Genomic DNA, 26,449 nt, shown 5'->3' with positions numbered 1-26,449 from the left:
CTCCCAAGGATAATTGGTACTTCCTTATCTAGTTAAAAATCTAAAATAATGAAATCAGCAGGAAAAAATTTTATCGACTCTTATTAAAACATCCTCGATATTTCCTTCAGGATATGGTAAAGATCGATCCGCTAGCTGGAGCGTCATAGTTGTAGGTCTTACTTCACCTATCCCTAACATCTTGAAAATAGACTTAGGCATTAAGTTGATCCTCGCTCTTAAGTCACATAAAGCTTTACAACAATAAGATTGACTAATGTTACAGGGTATAGTAAAGCTTCCTGGGTCTTTCAATTTCGATGGCAGTTTGTTCTACAGGAACGCACTGCACTCCTTTGTCAAAGCAACAGTCTCATACTCACTTAGTCATTTTTTCTTGGACAGTATATCCTTCATAGACTTCACATAATTTGAAATTTGTTCTAAAGCCTCCACCAATGGAATATTGATGTGTAACTGCTTCAGATTATCCAAAAACTTCTTGAATTGCACCTCCTATTTCTACTTGTGTTGCTGTAATCTTTGCGTATATGGAGGTGATAGAAATTTCGATTGAACCGGACAACTTTTCTGAATAGGTAAATCTGTACCCAAAGATGTTAAAATATCTGAATTCACTAGGTCAGAGTTTACCTTGTCAGACTTTGCAGATTCTGATTCCTTTGGTGTAGGAACTTCAACATCTGGTTGACTCTTCTCAACGGCTTATCTTCGACATCAATAAATTGGGGTTCTAGAATTTTACCACTTCGCAATGCCACTGCTTTGATATGTTCTTTACCCAAATTTCTTGGATTCTCAGTATCGCTCGGCAAGGTTCCTTGTGGTCTATTACGTAACTCCGTAGCTAACTGACCCATTTGGTTTTCCAAATTTTTCAGTGTTGCTACTTGGCTCTGGATCAAAGCGTCATTCTTTACCATGTACGCTTTCAACAAGTTCTCCAAACTGTTTGATGCCTCAGCTTGAAGTGGTTTTGGAGCTTGCTGATTAAACCCTTGAGATTGGTTGGGTCTCTGCTGCAATAAGTAGTTATTGGATCCATTTCCTTGGTTGCTCCAAGAAAAGTTAGGATTACGCCATGAAGGATTGTAGAAGTTGGACTTGGGTCCTTGTCCACTCCTATTTTGATATTGGTTCTCCACATAGTACACTGACTCAAGATTTGATGGACAATTCTCAAAAGAATGACCTTCCCTATAGTACACACAGGAAACTACTTGAAACAGACTTGGTGGCTGAGCTACAAAATTATTAGTACTATTAGCGATTACTATTTTAACATAGAGGAAATAGATGATACCTGAGTTGATAACAAAGTGATAGAGTAAACTTTATGAACTCTGGCTACTCGTCTTCCTGAAGCTGTTCGATTTGTTAGCCATTGATAGTTATTACTCGCGATCCTCTCGTTGATCTCATAAGCCTCATTATAAGACTTAGACAAAGTTACACCATTCGCGAAAGCATCTACCATTAATCTTGTATGTGCATTCAGACCATTATAGAATGTCTCCAACTGGATACAATAAGGAATCCCATGATGAGGACACTTACGAAGTAACTCCTTGAATCGCTCCTAAGCCTCATATAAAGACTTGTCATGCAATTGTTGGAAAGTTGTGATCTCGTTCCTCAACTTAGCATTTTTGCTAGGTGGGAAATACTTAACCAAAAATCTCTCTGCTAATTCTTGCCATGTAGATATGGAACTTGGTGGCAATGAATTGAGCCATGCTCATGCTTGATCTCGCAACGAGTACGGAAACAACTTCAACCTCAATGCGTCTCCAGTCACGCCAGCTATCTTGAATGAATCACTCATGTCCATAAACAATCGAAGGTGGAGATGTGGATATTCCGTGGGCATACCACTAAATTGGCCCACCATTTGTACCATTTGAAACGTCACTGGTTTCAATTCAAACTGGGTTGCCTCAATATTTGGCCTTCTAACTTCTGGGTTTAACTCACTAAAAAGTGGCACAGCATATTGTCTGATGCATCGATCCCTATCATCAACAATGAGGATAGGATTTCGTAGATGATCGACTTCATTACCGTGGTCTTGATTCTAATTCCCAAGGTCCATCTCGACTTGTCTTTGAGTTGTTCGTTCAAGTCTTCTTTGTCTGAAAGTTCTCTCAATTTCAGGGTTTACAGGGAGTAAATCGATAATTAAATCTATGCTCATAAACACCTGAAATGAAAATCACAAAAATTAAAAAGAATAAGTTAGTAATGTTAGAAATAAATCAAATTGACAATAAATAATTTCACGAAAAAAATGACTATAGCAATAGTTGACAATCCCCGGCAACGACCCCAAAAACTTGTAACGCTGGGGTTTGTGCAAGTGTACACAGTCGTTATCAAGTAATAAGTAAGTATCGAGTTATCGTCTCCACAGGGATTGTATTTGTGCTAAGTCACATAATTTGTAAAATTATATTAACAATTTGAAAAAATAAAAACAAAATATAGTTGAGAAGTGGTATAAACTAGATGCAATGATCCCTAATGTAAATTATCCTAATATGTAGACTATATGAATGAAATAGATTTTGGTAAAATTAAACACAATTTGCAACAATTATAACATAAATAAACTAGGACAATTACTTTAATTAAATTTAATTTATTATCATCATGCTTAATAATATTCGAAAAAACATTCCATGGCAACTCGATCTTTCATGAGTTTTGGAAACCAAATCAGGTCCTTTTAGGATCCTTTACTTAGTAAATACGCATTTTACTAATCCTTATTTACTAAGGGTTTCTTAGCATTCGTGTGAGGTAACAGGGACGTGTTAGGTTTAAAATAATTTAATCACAGAAATCTAAAAACTATGCAGATAACAAAGCTTGGTTAGAGTTGTTATGCAACCTACAATTCAATCGGGTTAGGATCTAAATTGAGCATGCACATTTAAATTATGCATCCATTAGCCGTTGTCTAGTTAGGATCGCTCAGCTAATTCAGGTGTATTTCAACCATGTATGAACAAAATACAGACTTGATTTTCATTGAAAACATGATCGATTGAGGCACAAACATTATAAGCATGAATCACATAAATATTATTTAATCAAAATAATCATCCTATCTTAAATAAAATTTAAGCTATCATTGTTGTAAATAAGAACATAGAACTCATAGCAAACATCTTTAAATTAAATTAAAGAAAAGAAAAATTAAACCCAATTTAGAGTGGCTATCACCCAAGACTCTGACTGACGAGGCTCCTTCGCTTCTTTGCTTTGCTCCTTTGCGGATGGTTCTCCAAGGTGGCTGACCAAAGGGCTCTTTAAGAGGCTAATTTTATGCAAGGATGATGATAGGCATGAGAGCTAAGAGAGTTGAGAGAGAGGATGAGAGATGAGAGGGATGAGGGATGAGGGATGATTGAAAAAGTGAGAAATGATCTCTTATTTATAGGTGAGGCAAGGGAGCTAGTTTGCTAAAATTAGGAGTGTCCATTCTTTGAAACCTCCTCCAAGAGTGCCCGGCCATGAATTGAGGAAATGTGGCTGATTTTTCCTTGATTTTTGGTCAATTTGAATGCCACAACAACTCAGGACTAAGACTCGGTCTCCAGCAAATCTTTAGGTAAATCTCTGATTTCTTTAACTCTTCAAGGGCCTTATGTAATTAAACCAAAAATTGGTTTATAATCATCCATGTTCAGCCAAAATTTGGGTTGACTTGGTCCCCACTTTAGACGGTTCTACAATTAGAAGAAAACTCTCAGACCTGTCAAAAATAGCAAATAGTTTAGAGGACCAAATGAATTAATTTAACCACTTTAATTAATCAATTTAATTAATTAATTAAACCCAATTTTATTAATGAAATATTTAAAATGAATTATTAAAATATAATATAATATTTTATTATTTAATTTAATCATGCATGACCCACTTTATAGCTTAAAAATATAATATGCTTAAATTAATATAAAATAAACCATTTTATGCATGAAAACTATATAATAAAACATAAAATCACATTTTAATAATTTCTATGTCCTAATTTCATATTTTCACATATTTCATTAATTTATTAAATAATTACTTGGTTTTAACAACAATTTTAAGTAAAAAGGTGATGAATTATATAGAAAAATCCTATATATTTTTCCGTTTACAAGCATCATTTAATAAAGTCCTTTTAATGATTAATAAACTTGGTAAATGTACTCATGAGCATATTATATTATTGTAGTTTAATTATGGCAAACAACACAAGTTCTTTATCATTGCGATCGGTCCTTGAGAAGAACAAGTTGAATGGCTTGAACTTCTTTGACTTGTTTCGCAACTTAAGGGTTATCCTCAAACAAGAACGAAAATTATATGTCATTGAAGAAACCGTTTCTTATGAACCAACAACTATTGCCTCTAGAAGCATCTTGACTTTATAAGAAGCATCTTGATGACATGTTAGACATAGGACGTCTAATGCTTGCCACCATGACTCTTGAGCTTCAAAAGCAATATGAGGATATGGTTACCTATGATATGATCAAGTACCTCAAGGAATTATATGAGGAGCAAGCACGTCAAGAGAGGTACAAAACCTATACAACTCTATTTTGATGCAAAATGGTGGAGGGAACTTCTATGGGAACTCATGTTCTGAAGATGGTAGGCTATATTGAAAGCCTTGAATAATTAGGAATCCTTTTAGGTGTGGAGTTGGCCACCATTGTCATCTTGCAATTGATTTCGGATAGTTTTAGCAAAATTGTCCTTAATTTCAATATGAATGAGATTAATAAGACTTTTCCACAGTTGCTTAGCCTGTTACAAACTCCTGAAAGTAACATGAAAAAGGTTGGGCCTCAGCCCATCCTGATGATCCGCAAGGACAAAGGCAAAGGAAAGGCTAATGCTAAGGCAAAGCCTAAGGAAAATGGCAAGGCTAAGCTCAACAAAAGAAAAGCTGCATTAAAACCTAAAGGAGGAATTGCTAAGGAAGGAAAAATTTTCCATTGTTCTAAGATTGGAAATTGGAAGAGTAACTGTTTTGCCTATCTTGAAGAGGTTGAGAAGGCAAAGGAAAACGGAGTGTCTACTTCAAGTATTCATTTTATTGATATTAATTTATCAACATCTACTTCTTGGGTATTAGATACTGGATGTTGTTCTCATATTTGTACCTCTGTACAGGAATTGCAAAAGAGTAAGAATCTGGCTAAAGGAGATGTGGACCTACGAGTTGGGAATGGAGGAAGAGTTGTTGCATTAGCTGTAGTAATACATATTTTATCATTGCCTAGTGGACTTTATTTAATTTTAGAGGATTGTTATTTTGTGCCCAATTTGACTAGAAACATTTTTTCAACTTCTTATTTAGACAAAATTGATTTTGAGATAACTATTAAGAATAATTGTTGTTCATATTATCTCAATAATGTTTTCTATGATTCGGCACAATTGGTAAATGACTTCTACATTTTAGATTAAGATAGACCCATTTATAACAGAAATACTAAAAGATAAAAAATAAATGACTCTAATCAAACTTATCTTTGGCATTGTCGTTTTCGCCATATAAGTGAGAAGCACATATCAAAGCTCCATAAAGATGAGATTTTGGATTCTTTTATTTTTGAAAAATTGGATATATGTGTGTGTCTTGCTTGTTGGGTGAAATGACTAAACTCCTTTTAATAGTAAAAATCAACGAGCTAGTGATTTATTGGGCTTAATACATAGTGATGTATGTGGACCAATGAACACACAAGCTAGAGGAGCATTCCAATACTTCATTACTTTCACTGATGACTTCAGTAAATATAGGCATATTTGTCTTATACGCCATAAATCTGAAGCCCTTGAAAAGTTCAAGGGATTTAAAAATGAAGTACATAACCAACTAGGTAAAAGTATTAAGGCACTTCGATTAGATCGAGGGTGAGAATACTTAAGCTTAAAGTTTAATGAGTTTTTAAAAGAATGTGAGATTGTCTTACAACTTACACCTCTTGGTACTCCATAATGAAATGGAGTTTCTAAAAGTAGAAATCAAACACTATTAATCATGGTTTGACCAATGATGAGTCATACTGATTTTCCTACTTCCTTTTGGGGGAACAACTACTTTCACACTAAATCGTGTTCCATCTAAATTGATTCAAAAGACACCATATGAGATGTGGACTGGGAAGTGTCCTAGTATGCCTTTGATGAAGATTTAGGGTTGTGAAGCTTATGTTAAATGATAGATGTCTACTAAGCTTGAACCCAACCTCAAAAGTGCATGTTTGTGGGATATCCTAAAGAAACTAAAGAATATTATTTCTTCAATCCTACCAAGAACAAAGTATTTGTTTCTCGGATAGGAGTCTTCTTTCAAAGAGTGTTTGTCTTTAGAAAAGGAATTGATCAAAGAATAGAACTCAAAGAAATTCGAGAACAACAACAGATCGAGAACATTACAATAAACATAACATAATCTATTCATATGCATGCATATTGTCCCTTAATCAAGCCCTCGATGCCTTAGAAACACTTTAGAAATGATTCAGGACTAAATCGAAAACGATTGGAACATTGAGAAAAAAGTTAGAAAATTTAAAATTGCAAGGGTCACACGGCCTAAGATACACGCTCGTGTCTCAGGCTATGTAACAATCGAAATAGGGACACATGATCGTGTCCCAGCCTGTGTCCGTGCCCATGTAACTCTCTAAGTTGTGTCACACGACCAAGCCACACGTCTGTATGTCAGGTCATGTGCTAGGCCGTGTAACTGTCTGACTTGCAACCTTTAAAATCTATAGGGGACACACAACCGTGTCGCATGGCCTTGTGTCACACACGGCTGAGACACACGCCCATGTCTTATGCCGCGTGGACAAGAAATTGGCCTAAATCAAGCCATTTCTTTCACCAATTCAAAGCATGCATGTACAATCCATTTGTACCTTTAACAAAGGCATCAAAACATACCAAAACATGCATAATAAGACCAATTCAATAAGCCATTTATCCATCCAACAAATATGCCATATAGGCACCTCAATCACAATCAAGCACATATACCTAAACTTATACATATTTGGCCATAACTCATCCATACATATCTAGCTTAATTCCATACCAAATTATATAATAATTGACCACATTGAAACTAGACCATCACATACTAAATTGGTCGTTCAAAACATGCATCAACTTAGACATAATAACACCAACCATCAAGGCATCCAAGTACCATAAGTACATCAACCAGAATAACATATGCATGTTAAAATAATAACTAGATCATTAAACACATGTCCACCTATACATGTCATTATAACCTTGACTAAAACATTAAAGTCTACCAATATATTTGTTGGATAGTGTGATAGGTCTCCGACGAGCTTCCGAATCGATCTAGCTTCCGATCATCTATAAAACAAAGGAAAGAAAACTACGTAAGCATATAATGCTTAGTAAGTTTGTATAAAATGAACATAACTTACCGTTTCAATGCATAACTTTAAAATTAAACATGGTACAATCCAACCAATAGCTTGGCACATGCCTAAGCATCATGAAAAACAATTGTTAGTGCATTAACACATAATTCATTTGAATCATCACATGGTAAGGTAAATTTTACATGAACATAATGTCATTGGATTCATACTTTTCATAAACATAGATATACATTCACAGATCATTTCATACCTTTCCATAGGTTCAAAACTTAGCAATTGGTACACTTATCGTTCCTTCCCCTTTCATGCCCTTTGAACCACTTAGAATAATAGTGGATACGCGGGAAAGCTCACACAAACTGTCCTAAACATATGGTCAAAACCATTTCTTTTCCTTTTCCTTTACATCATTGCTCACTCGAGCCATAAATGGGTCAACTCACACAAGCTGACGGTCAAAATGTAGCTACACGATGCTGCTCACACAGGCTAACGAGTATCTGCAACAAATGCCAGAACTCAGCCATCGGTAGGACATTGAGGAGCAACACTCAAAACATGGTAACCCTAATGACATGCCATTTATATCTTATATATTCTTAAGGTTCAAACGGGGCTCAATAATCGTCGAAACATTGTTGGATTTCCACCATTTCATGATGTGATAAATAGCACAGTAGCACATATATCAAAATATCATTAAAAATTATTTAAACATATGAACTTACCTTGATTACAAAGACGCAAGAACGAGATCACTAATCCGAGGCTTTAGCTTTTTCTCGATCTAGATTTGTACGAGGTTTATCTTGATTTAAATAAGAAAAATCAATTCATTTAATAATCATGCTATTTAATTTAGTCCAAAATTCATACTTTTGCTAATTTACACTTTTTCCCCTAATAATTTACGTTATTTACAATTTAGTCCTTAAGTTCGTAAATTGACCTTCATGCAATTTCATCCACATTTCATGCTAGTTGAAATACCGAAGGACTTATATAACCTCATAAAAATCAACATTTCACAAATTTATCTTGGTATTTTACTACTTTTACAAATAAGTCCCTAAATGATAATTTCATCAAAATTCCCTTTACAAAAGTTGTTTATTTAACAATAAGGACACAGAACCTTTCATTAAAATTCAAAAACCATACACATGTTCATGGAAAAACCTTAATCCTTTAACAATTTTGCAAATTAGTCCTTGGGCTAGCTAGATTAAGCTACAACGATCCCCAAAACATAAAAATCATTAAAAATGGAATCAAAATACGTACCATGCAAGAAAAATAAAGTGAGCGAACCCTAGCTACGGTGCTTTGATAATTTCGATTGAAGAAGACAACAATTAGAAGATGATATCTTTTTTTCTTTTTTTATGTTTTTAACCTTTATTTACTTAATTACCAAAATAACCTTTAAAAACTTTAATAATTTCAATAAAACCAATCCATGAATATCCACTAACTATATAATGGTATATTTACCATCTAAATCCTTTCACTTTAAATTTTCATAGCTATTTGATACCTTTAGCTACTAAAACTCTACTTTTGTACCTTTTGACGATTTAGTCCTTTTAACAAAATTAAGCCTGCAAAAGTCAAAATTTCTTAATGAAATTTTTATACGACTCTTCTAGAATACCATAGACATGAAAATAATAAAATAAATATTTGCTCATCAAATTTGTGGTCCCAAAACTATTGTTTTGATTTCACTAAAAATGGGCTGTTACAGATATTCTACTTAAGGATTAAGATGAACCTGGGACTTATGAAGAAGCGGTGGTGAGCCTAGATTTTGAGAAACGGCTTGAGGCCATAAGTTCTGAGGTGGATTCCATGTTAGAAAACAATGTATGGATCTTGGTTGAGCCACCTAAAGGGGTTAAACCTATAAAGTGCAAGTGGGTTTTCAAAAAGAAAACAAACATGGATGGTAATGTACAAACTTACAAAGGGAGATTAGCCGCTAAAGGTCTTCACCAAGTTCATGGTATTGACTATGATGAAACATTTTCTCCTGTTGCTATGTTTAAATCCATCTGGATCTTACTTGTAATAGCTGCATTTCATGATTATGAAATCTGGTAGATGCACATCAAAACAACTTTCCTTAATGGGAAACTGGAAGAGGATATGTATATAACACTTCATTGGTACTTCTTGTAGACTGACTCAGTGATTAAGTAATTGAGAATTATCAGTACGATTCTTCTAGACATAATTGCAATCACTAAAGCCTAATAGTATATGGCTGATTGGTCCCTCTGGTAGCTCAACAAAAGCTCGATTGGACTGCATTTGAATCAAAAGAAAATTCTACGACTTTGGGAATAATTTAATTGAATCGATTTATTTGATGTGAAATTAAATTAGGTGGTCGTGAGAATTGTTCAATTAGAGAACTTGATTAAATAATTTTCTTGAAAAATTAATTTAGAAAATCTAAAGGATTTTTAAAAATTAATTTTGATCAAGTAAATTAAATTAATCAAATTAATTAAAATTAATTTGATATTTTGAGAAGTTAATTTCAAGTTAAAAAATTGACCAAATGGGTAATTGAACTTGAAAATTGGACCTGAGATTGTAAATTGGGCTTGGGAGCTCAAAACCTATACTAAGGCCCAAAAACTGGTCGAATTGGGTCGACGGTCCAACCGGTGGCTAGACTAGATTAGTTGGGTCGTCATTGAGCCGGACCAAACCGGTAGCAGTTGAACCGGCGCAGGATGCCGTAAGGGTGTCGCACTTGTATCATCGAACATGGCAGTGCTGGTGGTTGTGATGGTAGCATCCAGGTTGTCGGCGGTAGTTGGTCATTGTTGGTTGAGTAGTGGAAGAGGTACACTTCAAGTGGGACTCTACCAGAGATTTTGATTTCAGATTAACTATTCCAAAAATAATATTATTTTAATAGTTTAATATTAAATTTAATTTAATTTTTATCTTATAGATAAACATTCTATTATTATAATAGCATTTAATATTAAATTTAATCTAATACTTATCTTGATAAATATTATATTAATTTAATATTAAAGTGATTAAGATTAATCATAGTTGAACTCTAAACTCTCCCTATATAAGGAGAGCCTTGGGTCACTATTTACACACACTTGAATTCAAGAGAAAGTTGTAAAGAGAATTCTCTAAAGAGATTATTCCAAAAAAAATTCTAGAGATATTTTTTTTGATTTACAACTTGACCCAAAATTTTAGAGAAATTGCAAAATTATCCCATTGGTAATTTTTGGGAAAATTTTTTTGATTCGAACCGAGCCCACACTCAGCAGATGTGAGCTTGAGGATAACGGAGAAGACTACTCGGTCGAAGCACTCATCCTAGACGAGTTGAAAAGGTACAATTTTGATTAATTGTTTATTACTTTAGATATCACAACCAAGATCTTGGTTTGGAAAAAAATTAAAACTCTGGTTTTTCCATAAATTTATTTTTCATTGCGTTTTGCAAACCCGTTTTCCAAATAGGTTTGTCTTTCATAAACTTGATATAGTTAGGCATTTTGCTCCAACACTTCCTCCAAAGGTATATTGATGTGAAGTTGCTCAAAGACATCCAATAATTGCCTAAAATGCTGGTATTGTTTGTGATTTTGAAAGAGTTGAGGAAATGGTGGGGGTAGGCAAAGTTCAGGTTGTAATGATTATTTTGCTCGGCATTGTGTTCGGTAGTGCTATTTGAGTTTGCTTCAGCATTGCTTGGTCCAGTTTTTTAGTTGTGGTGCTCTTCTTATTTTGTTCAAGGGTTTTTCTTGTACTTGTTTCTGAATTTTCTGATTTAGGAACAACATTCTTGACAACTTTGTCTAGTTGTGTGCCACTTCTAAGAGTGATTGCTTTACAATGTTCTTTCTCATGTGGTTTTGCATTCCTGGTATAACTAGGAAAAAATTCTTGTATTCTTGAGTTTAAAGAATTAGCTATCTATCCTACTTGATTCTCTAAAGCTCGTAACGGTGATGCTTGGCTCTAGATCACAGGATCATTCTTGGTCATATACTCTTTCAGTAGAGACTCAATAGATGAGGAAGAAGATAAATCCTGTCCTTTTTGAACTCATTGTTGAGGCAATATAGACTAATTGAAACCAAATGGAACATTCATGGCATTTGGTCTAATAGTCATGTTGGAATTTCCAGCTCCTTGAATGTTTCACCCAGAATTTAGGTGTTGTTTCCAACCGGGGTTATACGTGTTGGAATAAGGATTGTTGTTCATATTGAAGTTGACCATATAGTAGACAGATGTTGGGTTCAAGGGACACACTTCAAATATGTGATCCTCGCCATAATAGACACAAGATAACCCAGCTGCTTTAAGCTCTTTCACCTCACTAGGCTTCTGCATGGTCTTTATCATGTTAGCTAAAGAAGATACCTGAGCAATAAGCGAGGTAATAGCATCAAGTTCAAATGATCTAGCCACGCTCCTACCAGTTCTAGCTATTGTTGTGGGGTATTAATAGTCATTATTGGAGCTTCTCTTTAAAATCTCATATGCTTCATTGTAGAACTTATCGAACAAAGTTCCATTAGCTAAATCATCAACCACCATTCGTGTCTGTGCATTTATACCATTGTAGAACATCTCCATTTGGGTCCAATGCTTAAATCTATGCATAGGACATTTCCTAAGAAAATATTTGAACCTTTCCCATGCTTCATACAATGTTTCATCCTCTAGTTGCTTAAAGGATGTTATGCCATTTCTCACAGTTTGGCATTCATATTGGGTGGGTTATATCACAATAGAAATCTTCGACAGAGATCGTTCCATGATTCTATTATTCTAGATGGTAAAGCATTGAGCCATGTTCTAGCACGATCTCATAAAGAATAGGGAAACTGTTTAAGCTTTAAGCCATCTTCAGGGACACCTTATTTTTTGAAATAATATTAGACTTCCAAGAAAAGTCTCAAGTGCAATCTGGGATCGTCAATTGGCAAACCACCAAACTGACCAATTGATTGAAGCATCTGGAACATTACAGGTTTTAGTTCAAAGTGGGGAGCTTGAATTTGTGGCTTGACTATTCTAGGACTTAGGTTGTCTAAGATAGGCACTACATGCTCTCGAATTGGCCTATCCCGATCATCAAACATCTAAGCAGCATGAGGATTAACATTTGGAGCTTTCGGATTAAGTTTCTCATTCATAGCAGGTGGATTGTTACTGTCTTGATTCATTTCTCTTTGTTCTATTCTCTTTCTTAGCAATATCCTTTCAATTTCTAGATCTAAGGGATAGAGTCCTTCAATAGGAATGCCTCTACGCCAGACCTGTTGAGATCATGAAACAAACAAATTAGCAACTAAAACTATAAAAATTGTAATAACAAAAACTAAAGTTACCAATCGCCAATCCCAGGTAATGGTGCCAAAAACTTGTCGCGTGTGAATATGATGTGCGAATTGTGCAAGTGTACACATCGAATCAAGTAATAAAGTGATGAGTGAGTATGATTCCCATGAAGATTGGATGAGTGCTCTTTGTCTAAGTTATCACAATTGAATAGAAAAGATAAATGTATCAAATGATGTTTAATGAAATTAAAATAGGGTTAACACATTAGAAGTGAGAGTAATGAAGTATACTAGTAAAGATTACCATTGCAACAAATCAAAGAAGAGTACTAAGGACTTTAGCAAGGTTCGAATATTGGTCGTGAAGGTAGGGATTACTAAGGGGTCTATGCTAACTCGTGAACAATGCCATGGCAAAACTATGGCGAACTTATTGTTTGATTGGGTACTAATGTGTTTTAACTCTGCTGAAAGCAAGACCTAGGGTTACTCACCCCTAAGGCATTATATGTCTATAGGCTTAAGATTAGCAACTACTGCTAAATCTCAACCCTTTAAATCGTATAAGGTAAGGCTCTATCTCTAGCGTTGACATGAGTATTTCACTTAGCACTCATTTATATTACCCAACTTCGATCCAGGTAACCTATTCAAGTCGGTGTCAAGCTACCTTAAGACTTATTCAGCATTCATCAACACTCTCTTAAGCATTTAAACAAAAAAATCCATTGGGTAAAGCAATAATATGAACCATATTAAACCATAAACATTAATCAAAGTTAAAACATCATTCAAAACAAACCCCAGCCCTATTAAGTTAGCTCATGGCTGGGCTACACAAATTGAAGTTGTTTTCGTATCATCAATATCCCAAAATATCAGTTTAGAATAGAAGAATTGAAACAAAATGTAGAGAAAGAAATCTGGGTTTCAAAACTCCAATCCCCCCAACTTGGTGTCTTGTTTCTTGTCTTCACCAAAGTTCATAGTCAGCTCAACTTACCCTTCTTACCACAATGAGACCTCTGTCTTAGCTTAGGACAATTACAGTTTTTTTCTCTTTCGTCTCTCCACTTTTTATTGCCTTTTATATTTGGGTTATCCTCTAGGGTAAAACTTGTCAGCCAATGAATGCTTTTTCACTAATTTTAAGGTGAATATTCTCCATTACTCGTGCATGTAGGGGACCAAATGCTAAGTGCTCTCATTGCTACTAGGTGTTTGTCTTTTTCTTAACTAGCATTGCCATGGAAACCTCTCATAATACCTCAACAAACCTATCCTCTGCTATCCTTCTCCTTTAAACCTGTCATTCAGCCACAACAAGTTCTTAGATGCACTGCTCGATTGACTAGAAATAATCTTGCAATTACCTAAAATGAAGCTAATTTTACTTATGTACAAGCAATTAACTAAGTCTAAAAGTATGAATTATAACTCTTTTCAAGAGTTATCATCATGTAAGCCATCAAACACCAACTTCAAGATTCAGTTTCTTGGACAAAGAATTCCAAGATTTGAAATATTGATTTTCTTGATTCTTGAAATCTCCAAAAGCCGCATAATTAGACCAAGATTTGGTTTCTTGATTTTTTTGAAAACAAGAAAGTGAATCTTGATTTTCTTTTTTCTTCATATATCTATCTAGGCCCTCTCCACTAATGTAGTCGGTATAATCATCGAATCAATAGGTCTTTTGTTAGGTTGTAATGGGGCTAGGCTAAAGGTAGGGATAAAGAGAAGTGATTTTTAGGTTCAAAACATCTTAACCCTAACTTTGTCTTAGATCATTTGGCGTCACAAATTTCATACAAATGGGTCTTTGGAATACCCCCAAACTTATTTCGAACTTATGCTCCACTTTTATTTTTCTTGAACTTTGAGCAAACTTTGCTCTTTATTTTTGAGACTTTGACCATTCCTTTATTTTCTCTTATGTTCTTTTGCTTTTGAGCAAAATTTTCTTTGCTTATTTATTCATTTTCTCTCTTGTTTTTGAACATGTGAAGAGCATGTACATCTTCTCATAATTTCCTTAAACTTTGATCACCATGAAAATTTTTTGGTTAAGATAGGTGCAAAAGAATAGGATAAAAATAAAAAAAAAAGATGTTAATGTGGCTTATAATGTAGGTCATTTGCAACAAACAAGCCATTAAGCTCAAAATTAAGTTTCAAGGGTTAAAGTTCATTAAGTCAGCTTGAAAGGCTCAACAATCCAAAGAAAGTGTGCCTATATCATATTAGAGTCTTATACCTCGTAGGATTTTGCCTTAAGAAAGTTACTAAGTCAATTCTAAAGACTTAAACCTTCATGCATGTCTATTTCTAAAGAAATCAAATTTTCATGGCAAATCCTACATAAGACTAAGATCATACAAGCTTTCCATTATTCAATGATAACATGTGAATAACTTAAATAAAATAAAAAATCATGCTTGCATTTGAATAGATTCATGAACAGAAATTATTTCTGAATAGTCATTTATTTCAACATACTTAAGTAAAAAGATTGAAACATACTTTAAAATTCATACGAAATTGCTTTACCCCCTTTTAAAAGAAGTAATGTCCCCATTGCGAAAACAAAGTAATGAATGAAAATTGAACACCAAGAAGGGTTGTAAGAAAAGAGAGGTGAGTCATAAAGACTTCTTAAGTACCAAGCCTTTCTCAACAATCCAATCCTAGACATGTTCATTCCCATTACCACATCACTTTATTTTCTTTCTATTGAATAGGCATGGAGCATATTTTATTCATGCTTGCTATTTAATTATGCGAAAGCAAAATACTAAGTAAGAAATAAAAATAAGCACCTAAAAAGAAATAGAAACTAAAAGAAAAGAACTCCCCTCTTTTTATTTATTTGACTTATCCTCCTCGTTTCCCTCCTTTAATGTTTCGTCCTCGCTTTCTTTATCATCTTCCTTCCATGACTCGAAGATATAATCTGGGAACTCAAGAACAAAACTGTTAGAGATATTTTTAAAAGTATTTCTTACAGAATCATCTCTAACTTTTGCATATGTCCAGTAAGCCTGTTGTTGGTTATGCATAAATTTCATCACATCCATCATAGTTGACAATTTTGATTTCTTCATAGATTTTGAAGAAGTGGGCATTGGATTACTCAACTCTGGATCAACACTTGGTTCAACTGGCTCATCAACATTCAACTCTTCTTTTGGTCCAGAAGTTTCTGGTTCCTTTACCTGTTCAGGCTTATTTGGTTTTTCCTCTGATTCTACCACTTCAATTTCAGTAACAGAGTTAGCTTCAGTTTAAGACTTGTTCGATGACTCATTAGTTTCTAGTTTTTTCGGTTCACTTGGTTCAATTGGGTTTAATTCATGGACATTCTCCACTAACCTTTCAAGATCATGGGCTATAATGCAACCTTGAACATATGGGCCCTTTAGGTTTTCTTTTGTCTTGACTTGGGCCTTTAAGCAAGGTGATGTTATCAATGATGAGAAATAAGCACTTTCAGTCTTCTTTCTAGCACAATGAAAGATCTCTTTAAGAATTATATTCCCAACATTGATGGACCTTTCTGTCATAATTACATACAACAAAAGTATTTGCTCTATTGAGATAGTGAAACTGTGAGAGATAGGCATGAAACTATATCAAACAAAGTAAAACCATATATTAGCCAACGACTTTAAATATTCCCTTTAGCAAGAGTGACTACCATACTTCCTTATAATCTATTGGGATCCTGGATTTGTCACAATATTAAGCGCTTGATGAAGAAAATCTCAATGTATGTTTGTCATCGTGGCAAAATACTCATCTTCTTCAGCACCAGGTAGGTTAAACAAATTATTAATGTACTTAGAAATTAGGGTACCTTATTCTTGTGAACAAGAACTTTAGTAGCATCCGGCTTAGTCAAATTGGCATAGAACTCTTGAACTAACTCCTCGTCAGGTAATGATCGTGCATCACAAAAATAATTCCAATTGAGGACATCAATCATCTTTTGAATTGGCAAAGGAACAACCATCTTAATGTTGCTTTCCTAGTTGAAACATTTTTCCGGCATCATACGTTGATTCTTAAAGATTGAATGAAACCTTTCTTTCACTTCTTCGTATTGAATTACAATGGGATTTTCGTCAGAGGTCTTGGAAGATCTAGTTCTCTTACGGGATATAGAAATTTTTCCCGAAAATTAAGCAAAATTTTGGCATAAGAATTGAAAAAGCAATTGGCAAAGGATGAGAGCAAGGTGCTGCAATGGTGATCGATTTGTGGCAGTGATGAACTGGCAGTAGCACGAAGCTTGCTACAGTGATAGGATGCAACGACAAAGGGGCTGCTCTAGCAAAAGTCGTGCGGCGGCAATACTAGAGGCTTATAACAAGGAAGAAATTTTGGGATTTAGGTCAACGGCTAAGAGGGAAAAGAATGAACATAAAATAGCTTGAAGGGTTGTGACAATTATGAAGGTAGAGAGGGATTTATATAGTGATGAATTAGGGTAATTTTGTAGCTTAAATTTAGATAATTTAAGTGACATGGACTTGTAGCTAAAATTTAGCTAATTTTAAGTGGCTTAGGCAGCAAGTAAGATGGAGGGATGATATGGTGGCAAAAACTAGGGCTTTATGGAATCCTATGGACGACTAAATGAGTTAAATTTCTCCTAATTATTGTTTTAGGCCTTGATCCCAAACTTTATTTAAAAATTGGTGTGCTTAAAAACAAATAAACTTATTAGTACTGAGCCAAATTGACCCCCTTTATTAAAATAAATAAAAATAACATTAAAATTAAAAATAAAGATTAAAATTAAAATTAAAGACAAAGATAAAAATTAAAAATAAAAATAAAACAAAGAAAAGATTAAAATAAATTTGAAATTTTCTTCTTAAAATATTACATTAAATTAATTCCCAGGAAAGGTTGGAGGGGTCACAACGGTCCCGCTTAAGTTCCCTTGTCCTTAGACAAAATTAATTAAATGTACTAATTTAAAAAAATAATTTCTAACTTTTTATTAAAAAGTAGGCTCATGAGAGATTAAGGGTCTATTAATTTGAACGAGGTTTTAATTCGCTTAACTTCACCATTAACTTTAAACGTAACTCCATGGTTGTCGTACAATTCTACAGCTCCATATAGATAAACTTTGTAGATGGTATAAGGTCATTTCCATCGGGATTTGAGTTTTCGAAGAAATAACCTTAGCCTTGAATTAAACAACACTACTTTCTGACCTTTTTTGAACTCACGAGGTTCAATACGACTGTCATGCCATTTCTTATATTTTTCCTTACACATATTGGCATTCTCATCTAAAAGTAACCTCAACTCTACCAACTCATCGAGTTGTAACATCCTTCTCTCACCAGCTTGCTTAAGATCAAAATTCAATTGCTTCAAAGCCCAGTGAGTTTTATTCTCCAATTCAAGCGGCAAATGGCATGCCTTTCCAAAAACTAACCGATATGGAGTCATCCCTAATGATGTCTTAAAAGTATTTTGATAGGCCCATACTGGATCGTCGAGCCTTCGAGACCAATCTGTTCTGTTAGGGCGCACTACCCTTTCAAGTATACCTTTGATTTCTAGATCCACCCTTTCAACTTGCCCATTAGATTGTAGGTGATAGGAAATAACAATCTTATGTTTCAGATCATACTTATCAAGCCACCACTTAAGACACTTATTTACAAAGTGAGGTCCCTAGAGTCCCAATCCGTGTAAATACGTCCTTATGCAGGAATCGCATAAATACCTTAGTGTCATTAGTTGGGTAGGCCTCAGCTTCAACCCACTTGGATACATAGCCCACAACTACCAAAATAAACTTATTACCATATGAAGAAGGAAACAGGCCTAGAAAATCAATGCCCCATACATCGAAAAGTTCTATCTCCAAAATGTTTGTTAAGGGCGTCTCGTTCCTTCTTGATATGTTTCCAATCCTTTGGCATCTATTGCAGTTCCATACATATGCATAAGCATCCTTGAATAATGTAGGCCAAAAGAACCCAACCTGTAAAATCTTTACTGCTGTTTGTGAACCACCATAATGTCCCCCACTCGGAGATGAATGACAGTGGTACAAAATTTCCTCAATCTCACTCCCAGCTACACCCTTCCTGATTATGTTATTTGTACATTGTTTAAATAAAAATGAGTCCTCCTAGAAATAGTACCAACATCATGAAGGAATTTCTTTCTTTATGGGTACGTCATTTTTTGAGGAATTATTCCTCATGCTAAGTAATTAACAAAATCAGAAAACTAAGATATTTCATAGATTTTTCTTACCTCGAAGATATATTCATCAGAAAAATTCTCATTAATTAGAACAAGTGAAGAAGTTACCTCATTTTGTCCCAACCTTGATAGATGATCGGCTACTTGATTTTCAACACCTTTTCTATTTTGGATCTCAAGGTCAAATTATTGGGGCAAAAGAATCTATCGAATTAGCCTTGGTTTAGCATCTTTCTTCGTGAGTAAATACTTAATAGTTGTATGGCCGGTAAACATTGTTACTTTGGTACATATAAGATATGAATGGAACTTGTCAAAAGCAAAAACTATAGCAAAGAGTTCTTTTTCAGTTAAAATATAATCGATTTGGGCTCCATTCAAAGTTCTACTAGCAAGTAGATAGGACGAAACATTTTGTTACTTCTTTGTCCCATCACAACTCCAATAGCGAAACCGCTTGCATCACACATCAACTCAAAATGCATGTTCCAATCAGGTGTGATAATTGTTGGGGCTGAAGTTAACTGGTTTTTCAATATTTTAAAAGCTTCTAAACATGCTTTGTTAAAATAAGAAAACAACAACTTTTTCTAAAAGTACACATAAAGGTTTAGAAATTTTTGAAAAATCCTTTATAAATCTACAATAAAAACCAGCATGGCCTAAAAAGCTTCTAACTCCTTTCACACTAACTAGAGGTGGTAATCTTTCAATTACGTCCACATTTACTTTATCCACTTTGATTCCCTTCTTGGAAATTTTGTGCCCTAAGATAATTCCCTCCTTAACCATAAAATAACATTTCTCCTAGTTAAGGACAATATTCGTCTCCTTACATCTTTTGAGTACCTTAGCCAAATTATTCAAGCAAATATTGTGAGTATTATTGAAAATAGAGAAATCATCCATGAAAACCTCAACATAATTTTCCACCATATTAGTGAAAATTGCCATCATACATCGCTAATATATGGCAGGTGCATTACATAAGCCGAAAGGTATTCGCTTAAAAGCCAATGTACCATATGGACAGGTAAAAGTAGTTTTATGTTGGTCTTCTAGGGCTACAAATATTTGGTTATATCTCGAATATGCATCTAAAAAGTATTAAAATTTGTTACTTGCTAGTCAATCTAGCATTTGATCCATAAAAGGTAAAGGAAAATGATCCTTATGAGTAGCTTTGTTTAGCTTTCTATAGTCAATATAGATTCTCCAACACATGACAGTTCTCATCGGGATTAACTCATTTCGTTCATTCTCAATAATTGTGATCTCACCTTTCTTTGATATACATTATACTGGTCTTACAAAAGAACTATTTGAAATGGGGTAAATAATTCCCACATCTAACCACTTACTTACCTTCTTTTGAACCACTGGTTTCATGATAGGGTTAAGTCTCCTTTTCCCATCAATCTTACCTTTTTCACCTTCCTCTAAAATAATTTTATGCATACAGCAGGAGGGGCTTATACCTCGTATTTCATCTATAGTCAAACCAATTGTCTTCTTAAATTTCTCTAAGATAGCAATCAATTGCTCCTTTTGATGTTTTGTTAGGTCCGTTAAAATAATCATAGGCAAAGTAGAACTATGACCGAGATAAATATATTTCAAGTGTGATAGAAGTACATTTAGTTGATGACTTGGGTTGTACAATTTCTTGAACTTCCAACTCTAGTAGGTTGAACCGTGCTGGTTGAATATAACTCCTCGAATTGGCTTCCATCGAAGCCAAACATTGATTACCTTTTTCATCTCTAATGTGTCGTCTTCAGAATTGCCTTCCATAGAAACTAAGATTTCTAATTCCTCCATTACTGAGCACTCTTCCATTGAACGAAAAAATTTCATTGCCCTCAGAACGTTAAATGTTACCTTACCGTCTTGAACTCGCATGGTGAGTTTGCCTTTTTGTACATCTATCAATGTTCTTCCCGTGGCTAGGAAAGGTATCCCCAGGATGATCGAAACTTCTTTGTTTGCTTCAAAATCCAAAATAATGAAATCAGCAGGAAAAATAAATTTATTGACACTCTTACCAAAACATCCTCGATCTTTCCTTTGAAATATGCTAACAATCGATCAGCAAGTTGAAGCGTTACAGTAGTGGGTCTTACTTCTCCTATTCCCAACAGCTTGAAAATAGATTTGGGCATCAAGTTGATGCTTGCTCCTAAGTCACACAAAGCTTTACCGCAATATGATTCACCAATGTTCAATGTATTGTAAAGCTTCTAGGATCCTTCAGTTTCGGAGGCAGTTCTGTAAGAACGCACTACACTCCTTCATTAAAGTGACAGTCTTATACTCACTAAGTCATTTTTTTGGACAAGATATCACATAATTGGACATTTAATCTAAAGCCTCTACCGAAAAAATGTTGATATGTAGCTACTTTAAAACATCAAAGAACTTCTTGAATTGTACCTCTTGTTTCTGCTTGTTCTGTTAAAGTCTTTAAGGATATCGAACTCTAGGTTGATATGGGTAACTTTTCTGAGGAGGTAAATCTACAAAAAAAGGGTGTTAGCATTTTAGAATTCACTAGTTTAGGGTTTACCTCATCAGATTTTTCTACATTAGATTTTTCTATTGTAAGAACTTCAATTGTCAGTTGACTTTCCTCCTTTCCAGCAGGCTCATCTTGAACCACAACCTTCTTAGGCTCTAAAGTCTTAACGCTTCGTAATTCTACCACTTTGCAATGCTCCTTACCCAAATTTCTCAGATTTTCTGTGTCGCTTGGCAAGGCTCCTTGTGGTCTACTATGAATCTCAGTAGCTAATTGACCCATTTGGTTCTCTAGATTTTTCAGCGTTGCTGCTTGACTTTGGATCAAGGCATCATTTTTCGCCATGTATGCCTTCAACAAGTCCTCCAAATTGTTTCATGATTCAATTTGAGGTGGTTTAGGGCTTGTTGATTAAACCCTTAGGTTTAGTTAGGTCTATACTGCATTTGGTTATTGTTCGATCCATTTCCTTGATTACCCCAAGAAAAATTTGGATAGTTTCGCCACAATGTATTGTAGAAATTTGACTTCAGTCCTTGTCCAATTTTGTTTTGATACTATTTCTTTACATAGTACACTAATTGGGGATTCGAAGGGAAATTCTTGAAAGAATGACCATTCCTAAAGTATACATAAGAAACTACATGATATTGACTTGGTGATTGAGCTGCAAAATTATTTAAACCATTAGTGGTAAACTATTTTAACATAGAGGAAATTGAAGATACTTGAGTAGAAAGTGAAGTCAGTGCGTCCACTTCATGCACTCCGACTACACATCTTCCTGAAACTGTTCGATTTGTCAACCATTGGTAGTTATTTCTTGCAATCCTTTCAATGATCTCATAAGTCGCACTATAAGACTTAGACTAAATCACACCATTCGTAGAAGCATCCATAATTAATCTTGTATGTGCGTTGAAACTGTTATAAAATGTCTCAAATTGGATACAATGAGGACACTTACGAAGTTATTCCTTGAATCTTTTGCAAGCCTCGTACAAGGACTCATCATCCAATTGTTGAAAAGTTGTTATCTCATTTTACAACTTTACATTCTTACTTGGTGGAAAATATTTAACAAAAAACCTTTCTGTTAATTCTTGCAAAGTAGATATTGAACTTGGTGGCAATGAATTCAGCCATGCTCGTACTCAATCTCGTAACGAGTACAGAACCAATTTTAACCTCAATGCATCTTCAGTCACACCAGCTAACTTAAATGAATCACTGACCTCCATAAATAATCAAAAGTGTAAGTGTGGATTTTTTGTGGCATACCATTGAACTAGACCACCGTTTGGAGCATTTGAAAGATCACTGGTTTCAATTCAAATTAGGGTGCCTCGATATCTAGCATCCTAATTCCTGGATTTAACTCATTGAAGAGTGCCACAGTGTATTGTCTGATGGCACGATCCCTATAAGGATTGGGTTGTGTACTTGATTGACTCCATTACCTTGTCTATTATTTTGATTTCCAAGGTCCATCTCGGCTTGTCTTTAAGCAAATTTTTTGCATCTTCTTTGTCTAAAAGTCCCCTCAATTTCAGGGTCCACGGGTAATAAATCAATGATTCGATCTATGCTCATAAAACACCTAAAAATAAATAAAAATAAAATAAAGAATAAATTAGTAATGTTAGAAATTAAATAAAAACCAAACTGGAAAAATAATTTCCCAAAAAATTATTAAGGCAACAGTCCCCGGCAACAACGCCAAAAACTTGTTACAAATTGTAACGTGTTTATGCAAGTGTACGTAGTCATTCAAGTAATAAGTAAGTAAACATGAGTTATCATCTCCACAGGGACTGTATAAGCTTAAACAATTAATTGCAAAATTATAGTTAACAATTTGATGTAAAAAAATCAATAAATTTGGATTAATTAAATGCAAGAGTGATCCCTAATGCAATTTCTAATCTAAATGCAATTTACCTAAGTGTATGAATGAAGGCTTTAGCAACAAAAAACAATCAAAACTAAATGGGCTAGGATAATTATATTAATCAAATCAACTTAGTTTCATCATGCTAACATGTTCAGAATTACTTCTATGCAACTCGATCTCTTATGGGTTTGGAAAGCAAATTAAGTCCTCTAAGAAGACAAGGTTTGGGGAATTTGAAATTGTAGCCCTGACTATAGAATGTTGCCTATTTTTTTAGAACAAGTTGCCTCCTAAGTTGAAGGATCCAAGAAGTTTCATCATACCTTGTAATATTGGAGAATCCTATTGTGGTAAGGTTTTGTGCGATTTGGAATCGAGTATCAACTTAATGCCTATGTTTGTGTTTAGACAATTAGGTATTGGTCAGGCCAGATCGACTACAATTATACTTTAATTAGCGGATCAATCTTTGGCATATGTAGAAGGAAATATCAAGGATGTCTTGGTACGTGTTGATAAATTCATATTTCTTGCTGACTTTAATATCTTAGATTTTCAAGTCGATAAAGACGTACCAATCATCCTAGGAAGGCCCTTCTTAGAAACCGACAGGACAAGAATCAATGTACAGAAAGGTGAACTCACCATGCAAGTTCAAGATGAAGAAGTCACCTTTAATGTACTTAAGGCCCTAAGATCTCCTGATGAGGTTAAAGATTGTTTTAATATCTCCGAGAAAAATCTGTTGGTTCCTGCAAAATTAGAATGCAATGGTCCATTGGAAGATATTTCATCTGACTCTTCATATCAACATAATGATGATACATGTTTGGAAGCTAACATGGAAGAATTTAGTTCAAAAGTTTAGTTCGAGTCATTAGAGCTATCATCACATGAGTACAAGCAACCCAATCCATCAAGAGAAGAGTCGCTCAAGTTAGACTTAACGGTTTTGAAAAGATCATTAGATACTAAAAAGAGTTCTATCAAGGGACAGATGAGATTGATCCAATCTCGAGTATTTGATACTAGTAAACTCAAGTCTCAATGGTTAAAAGCAAGGATTATAGATCCCGTATATGACATTTAATGGGTTAATTTCGTTAAGGATCATCATGGGTGGGTAGATTTGTACAAATGACAGAAAGTTGAGCCAAACAAAACAAAAAGACCATTTCCTACTGCTATGTTTTGAGCAAATATTGAATATGATTGTTGGGAAACATTACTTCTTCTTTCTAGATGGATACATTTGGTATGATAAATGGTTATTCAACATCACCTTTGTCCGAGAGAATCATCAATAACATTGAGGGAGTCTTCTTCACTCTCTCTACCGTTAATTTATTTTCAGTTTTTCCTTTCTCTCTCATTTGAATAAATGACATGCTTAGAAATTATTTTTCTTAAACTAGTACATTTAATTAATGTTGTCTAAGGAGATTGGACCTTAAGTGAGACCTTTGTGAACCGTCCAACCATTCCTGGGAATTAATTTAATGTAATCTTTTGAGAAGAAATTTTCTAATTAACTTTGAAATTTTTATTTTTATTTTGTTTTTAATAATAATTTTATTTGTTTTGCTTAATAAAAGGGTCAATTTGGCCCAAGTACTAATCACTTTATTTTATCTTAAGTAGTTTAGTTAGAAAATACAGTTTGGGCTCAAGGCCTAAAACAACAAAAAGGAGAAAAATCACCCCATATTGTCGTCCATAGGGTTCTCTAAAACCCTAATTGCGCCACCATTTTTCCCTCCATTTATACTTGCCACCCAAGTCACTTAAGTAGCTAAAATTTTGCTATAAGATTGCCCTAATTTACAAGTATATAAACCTTTCTTTACCACCATAATTCTCACAATGCTTCAAGAAATTAGCTTAAACCCTAGCCACTCATTCTTTTTCCTCGTAGCCGTGGCCCTAAATCTTGAAAAATCTTCCCAAATTTTCATCCCTTGTTGTAAAAACCCCAGTCTATTGCCACCGCGAGCCTTTTACTGGAGCAACCATATCCCTGCTGCATTCCTATTATCGTTGCATGCTATCGCTGTCGCAAGCCTATCGTCACTGCAAAATCCCTTGCTTCATCCATTGTCAATATTTTGCCTATTTTTAGGGAAAAATCACCATATCTCGCAAAAGAACTAGATCTTCTAAGACCTCTGCCAAAAATCCCATTGTGATTCAAGACAAGGAAGTGAAAGAAAGGTTGGATTCTATCTTCAAAAATCAACCTATGATGCTGGAAAAAGGTTTGAACTTGGAAAGTAATGATAAGATGGTTGTGCCTTTGCCGTTTTGAAAGACGATTGATGCCCTCAATTGGAATTATTTTTGCGATGCATGATCATTACCCGAAGAGGAGTTAGTTTGATAGTTCTATGCTCATTTGAGTAAGCCTAACTTCTAAGTCCATTAATGATTTCTTTAACCTACCCGATGTTGAAGAAGATGAATACTTTGCCATGATGACAAATATAAATTGGGATTTTCTTCCACAAGTGCTTAATGTTGTGATAAATCCGGGATCCCAATGGATTATAAGAAAGTATTGTAATCAATCTTACTGAAGAGAATATCTGAAACCGTTTGCTAAGGTATGGTTTTACTTTGTTCAATATAGTTTCATGCCTATCTCACACAGTCCCACCATCTTGATGGAGCGAATACTTTTGTTGTATGCAATTATGACAAAAAGGTCTATCAATGTTGGGAAGATCATTCTCAAGGAAATCCATGATTGTGCTAGAAAGAAGACTGGAAGTGCTTACTTTCCATCATCGATAACTTCACTTTGCTTAAGGGCCCGAGATAAAACAAAAGCAAACTTGAAGGGCTCATATATTCAAGGTTGCATTACAACCTGTAACACCCTGAATTTTGGGCCTAGAAGAAATAGGTTTTGAACAAGGGAGCAGTTAGGAGACTGCACATAAATATTTAGTTGTGCAAGGACGTGACATGAATGAATGTCTGCTTCAGTAGTTAAGTGATTTAGGAGTGTTTGGAAGTGTCTGAGAAG

At 34.6% G+C, this 26,449-nt stretch overlaps 3 non-coding genes across 3 annotated transcripts; all 3 read left to right on the top strand.

Moving 5' to 3' along the window:
* The first annotated feature begins 1,535 nt into the window (after nt 1-1,535).
* On the top strand, nt 1,536-1,642 carry LOC121218777 (small nucleolar RNA R71). The gene has a single exon (XR_005915254.1). It is a non-coding gene; the product is annotated as a small nucleolar RNA R71 (small nucleolar RNA).
* Nucleotides 1,643-12,081: 10,439 nt separating this feature from the next.
* On the top strand, nt 12,082-12,188 carry LOC121218811 (small nucleolar RNA R71). The gene has a single exon (XR_005915288.1). It is a non-coding gene; the product is annotated as a small nucleolar RNA R71 (small nucleolar RNA).
* A 10,289-nt stretch (nt 12,189-22,477) lies between these two features.
* Nucleotides 22,478-22,580, top strand: LOC121218946 (small nucleolar RNA R71). Its single transcript, XR_005915427.1, has one exon. It is a non-coding gene; the product is annotated as a small nucleolar RNA R71 (small nucleolar RNA).
* The last annotated feature ends 3,869 nt before the right edge of the window (nt 22,581-26,449 follow it).

The sequence above is a fragment of the Gossypium hirsutum genome, chromosome D06 (assembly GCF_007990345.1).
Source record: "Gossypium hirsutum isolate 1008001.06 chromosome D06, Gossypium_hirsutum_v2.1, whole genome shotgun sequence".
NCBI classification, from domain to species: domain Eukaryota; kingdom Viridiplantae; phylum Streptophyta; class Magnoliopsida; order Malvales; family Malvaceae; genus Gossypium; species Gossypium hirsutum.
This window is presented reverse-complemented; position numbering and strand designations above follow the sequence as displayed.